Raw genomic sequence first — 5,739 nt, 5'->3', positions numbered from 1 at the left:
AGAATGACAGAATGGGCAAGCCATTGGATTCCATGTAATTGATTCAATAAAGACTTCTTCCCCATATAGGACAACACTACCAAAACTTAATCATGGGCTTACTATTTATGATACTCATGTACATGTTCATAAGAAGTTATCACATATAAAGGAAACCATCTAGAATGAAAATGCTGATGAAGCACTTATGAATATAGTGTCTTCTATTTAAAAGAGCTGTATAAGTAATCATTCAAACTGAACACGTTTCAGAGAAAATGGCAACGGTATTATTAATTGTGTGAAAATAGTAGGTGCAAACTAGGACTGTTTCTGGAAAATTGGAATTTAGGACACCCTTACCATAATTCACTGAATCCCTGTGGAAACACTTATGAAGAAGAAACCACCATAAGGGATTGAAATGTACTAAACGAAATATTTCCACTAACAAGGGAACTACTGTGACTTTCTTTCAGACAAAGCCTAAGAAAGAATTCACAGACCCTTTGAAAGAAGCAGCAGGCTGCAGCCTGCTCTGTGAAACAGGTAGAAAACCCTTAAGTTTCCAGAGTGTGAGATGGGATGAGCCTAACTCCGAGCACACATCCTCACCAAGGAATCCGAAAATCCAGAGCACAGGAGAAGGCCTTAACAACCTACCCACAGCTGGGTTGAATTTAGGGGACATCTTGAAATATAAAAGTAGAAGCAGCAGCAGGAAGTGCCTTGTAGGCATTCCCAGCCTCCAGCAGGAGTCCAGGGAACCCATTCCTGACTATGTCTCACAAGTGCCCTTGAGGAAGTCAGCCAACAAGCTTAGGGAGGGGGTGCAGGGTAAAAGAAGCTCTCAGCTGAATTTTGTGATATAATTTTGAGTAGTGTCTTAGTCCATTCTCACATTACCATAAAAAACTGCCCGAGATTGGGTAATTTATTTAAAAAAAGAGGTTTCATTAACTCACATTTCCACATGGCTGGGGAAGCCTCAGGAAATTTACAATCATGGCAGAAGGCAAAGTGGAAGCAAGGACCCTCTTCACATGGCAGCAGGTAAGAGAAGTGCAAAGAAGAAACTTCCAAACACTTATAAAACCATTGGAACTCATGAGAACTCACTCACTATCACAAGAACAGCATGGGCAAACCACTCACATGATTCCATCACCTCTCTCCCTCGACACGTGGGGATTACAAGTCCCTCCCTCAACACAGGAGGATTACAATTTGAGATGATATTTGGGTGGGGACACAGGGCCAAACCATAAGTGGAGACAAACTCCCTTGAACAGAATTGAGGGCAAATGGGAAGTGTGCTGTGAACATGTGTGAGCACAGGAGCTGGGTGTCCAGGCTTGCTGGCAGACACAGAGATCCCTGCCTGCTGTCCCTGTGTAGAAGTTTATGGATGGGGGCAGGTCAGAATTCTGTGTGCAGGCTGCCTGGATCTAAACCCTATCTCCATAGACCACAGTGGAAGAAAACTGGAAACCAACTCCAAAAGGAACCCTCAAAACTACACAATTATATGGAAATTAAATAATCTGTTCTTGAATGAATTTTGGGTTGACAATGATTTTTAAATGGAAATTTTAAAAATATTTGAAATGAATAGTAATAAATAAATACTGGCCCAGTTATCAAAAACATGTGGGAAATTCAAAAGTATTGCTAAAAGGAAGTTCACAACATTAAATGCCTACGTCAAAAAGTCTGAAAGAGCACAAATTGAAAACTTAATGTCACACCTCAAGGAACTAGAGAAATAAGCATAAACTAAACCCAAACCAAGCAGAAGAAAATAAATAATAAAAATCAGAGCAAAACTCAATGAGATTGAAACAAACAAACAAACAAAAAGATAAATGACACAAAAAGTTGGTTCTTTGAAATGATAAACAAAATTGGTAGACTGTTAATGAGTTTAACCAAGAAAAGGAGAGAGAAGATCAAACTAAGCTCAATTAGAATGAAAATGGGAGACATTATAATTGATACTACAGAAATACAAAAATCCATTCAAGGCCACTATGAACACCTTTATACGCACAAACTAGAAAATCTAGAGAAGATGGATAAATTCTTGGGAATGTACAACCCTCCTATATTAAATTAGGAAGAAATAAATAACCAGAGCAGTCCAATAACAAGCAGCAAAATTGAGCCAGCAATTTAAAAAATTGCCAACAAAACAAAGCCCAGGCAGGACCTGACAGATTTACAACTGAAGTCTATCAGACATTCAAAGAAGAATTGGTACCAATCCTACTGAAACTATTCCAAAAGACAGGAAAAGCAAGAATCCTCCCTAAATCATTCTAACAAGCCAGCATCACCCTAATACCAAAACTAGGAAAGGACATAACCACCAAAACTAAAAAGAAACCTACAGACCAATGTCTTTGATGAACATAGATGCATAAATCCTCAAAGAAATATTAGCTAACTGAATCTGATTCTAACAGCATCTCAAAAAATAATACATCATGATCAAGTGGGTTTCATACCAGGGATGTAGGAATGGTTTAACACATGAAACTCAATAAATGAGACACATTAAATAAACAAAATTAAAAACGAAAACTATATGATGCAGAAAAATCATTTGTTAAAATTCAGCATTGCTTTATGATTAAAAACCATAACAAAATAGACAGAATGGACTTACCACAAAGTAATAAAAACCATGTATGATAAACCCACAGTCAACATCATACTGCATGGGAAAAAGTTGAAAACATTCTCCCTGAGAACTGAAACAAGACAAGGATGCCCACATTCCCCACTTCTATTCAACATAGTGATAGAAGCCCTAGCCAGAGCAGTCAGACAAGGAAAAGAAAAAAAGGGCATCCAAATTGACAGACAAAGTCAAACTGTCACTGTTCACTGATGGTATGATTGTATACCTAGAAACTGTAAAGCTCCTAGGTCTGATAAACAAATTAAGTAAAGTCTCAGGATACAAAATCAATGTACACAAATTAGTAGTGTTGCTATACAATAACAATGAGCATGCTGAAAATCAAATCAATAACTCAATTTCTAAATGTACTTTTTTAGAAATATACTTAGCCGAGGGTTGAAAGATCTCTATAATGAAAACTACTAAACACTGTTCAAAGAAATCATAGATGACATAAATGGAAATACATCCCATGTTCATGAATGGAAAGTATAAATATTATGAAAATGACCATATTGCCCAAAGGAATCTACTGATTCAATGCAATTCCCATTAAAATATTACCATGATTCTTCACAGAACTAGAAAAAAAAAAAAACCAATTCTAAAATTCATATGGAACCAAACAAGAACCCACATAGCCAAAGTAATACTAATAGAAAAGAACAAATCTGGAGGCATCTGTTACCCAACTTCAAATTATACTACAAGGCTATAGTTAAAAACATAAGATATAACTGGTATAAATATAGTCATGTTGACTAATGGGACAGAAGAGAGGACTCAGAAAAAACGCCAAATACTTATAGCTAACTGCTCTTTGACAAAGCATACAAAAACATAAAGAGGGGAAAGGATACCCCCTTTAATAAATGGTGCTGGGAAAACTGGCAAGCCACATGTAAAAGAATGAAACTGGATCCTCATCCCTCTTCTTATCCAAAAATCAACTTGAGATTGATCAAAGACTTAAATCTAAGACCTGAAACCATAAAAATTCTAGAATATGGCCAGGCGTGGTGGCTTACGCCTACAATCCCAGCACTTTGGGAGGCCAAGGAGGGCGGATCATGAGGTCAAGAGATCGAGACCATCCTGGCCAACATGGAGAAACCCCATCTCTACTAAAAATACAAAAATTAGCTGGGCATGGTGGCACATGCCTGTAGTCCCAGCTACTTGGGAGGCTGAGGCAGGAGAATCACTTGAACCTAGGAGGCGGAGGTTGCAGTAAGCTGAGATCGTGCCACTGCACTCCGGCCTGGTGACAAGGTAAGACTTGGTTTTAAAAAAAAAAAAAGGTTCTAGACTAAACATCAGAAAAACTCTTCTAGACATGCTTAGGCAGAGAATTCATGACTGAGATTCCACAAACAAATGCAGCAAAACCAAAAATAAATTCATGGGACCTCATTACACTAAAAAGCTTCTGCACAGCAAAAGAAATAATCAGCAGAATAAACAGACAACCCACAGAGTGGAAGAAAATATTTGCAAACTACGCATCCAACAAAGGACTAATATCCAGAATCTACAAGGATCTCAAACAAATCAGCAAGAAAAAACCAAATAATCCTATCAAAAAGTGGGCAAAGGATTTAAACAGATAATTCTCAAAAGATGATATACAAATAGCCAACAAGCACATGAAAGATGGTCAACATCACTAATAATCAGAGAAATGCAAATTTAAACCTCAATAAGATACTACCTTACTCCTGCAAGAATGGCCCTAATTAAAAAGTTGAAAAACAGTAGATGTCGACATGGATGTGGTGAAAAGGGGACACTTTTACACTGGTGATGGGAATATAAACTAGTACAACCACTATGGAAAACAGTATGGAGATTCATTAAAAAACAAAAAGAAGAATTATCGTTCAATCCAGTAATTCCCCGACTGGGTATCTACTCAAAGGAAAGTAAATCTTATAAGCAAAAGACAAACGCACATACATATTTATATGTATGTTTTTAACTATAGCCTTGTGTTTTTAACTATAGCCTTGTAGCACAATTCTCAATTGCAAAGATATGGCACTTTGGGAGGCTGAGGCAGGTGGATCATGAGGTCAGGAGATGGAGACCATCCTGGCTAACAGGGTGAAATCCCGTCTCTATTAAAAATACAAAAAAATTAGCCGGGCATGGTGGTGGGCACCTGTAGTCCCAGCTACTCTGGAGGCTGAGGCAGGAGAATGGCGTGAACCTGGGAGATGGAGCTTGCGGTGAGCCAAGATCATGCGACAAAGTGAGACTCCGCCTCAGAAAAAAAAAAAAAGATATGGAAGCAATCTAAATATTCGACCAGTGAGCAGATAAAGAAAATGGCCAGGCGTGGTGGCTCACACCTGTAATCCTAACATTTTTGGAGGCCGAGGCAGGCAGATCACCAGGCCAGTAGATTGAGACCATCCTGGCCAACATGATGAAACTTCATCTCTACTAAATATATAAAAAATTAGCCAGGCGTGGTGCTGCGCGTCTGTAGTCCCAGCTACTTGGGAGGCTGAGGCAGGAGAATTGCTGGAACCTGGGAGGCGGAGCTTGCAGTGAGCCAAGATCCAGCCACAGCACTCCACCCTGGCGACAGAGTGAGACTCCATCTGAAAAACAAACAAACAAAAAACAGAAAATGTGATATATATACACCATGGAATACTACTCAGCCATAAAAAGGAACTAAATAATACCTTTTGCAGTGACTTGGATGGAGCTCAAGGCCATTATTCTAAGCAAAGTAACTCAGGAATGGTAAATCAAATGTGTTATGTTTCATTTACAAGTAGGAGCTTCGCTGTAAGTATGCAAAGGCATAAGAATGATGGACTTTGAGGACTGAAGGAGGATGTTTGAGGGGGTGAGGGATAAAAGACTACATATTGGGTATAGTGTACACTGCTTAGGTGATGAGTACACTAGTATCTCAGAAATCACCACTAAAGAACTTATCCTGGCTGGGTATGGTGGCTCACACATGTAATTCTAAGCACTTTGGGAGGCCAAGGTGGGCTGAACACTTGAGTTCAGGAGTTTGAGACCAGCCTAGCCATGGTAAAACCCATCTCTCAAAA

The sequence above is a fragment of the Theropithecus gelada genome, chromosome 6, assembly GCF_003255815.1.
Source record: "Theropithecus gelada isolate Dixy chromosome 6, Tgel_1.0, whole genome shotgun sequence".
Lineage (NCBI taxonomy): Eukaryota > Metazoa > Chordata > Mammalia > Primates > Cercopithecidae > Theropithecus > Theropithecus gelada.
The sequence above is the reverse complement of the archived record's forward strand: the minus strand, read 5'-3'. Positions refer to the sequence as shown.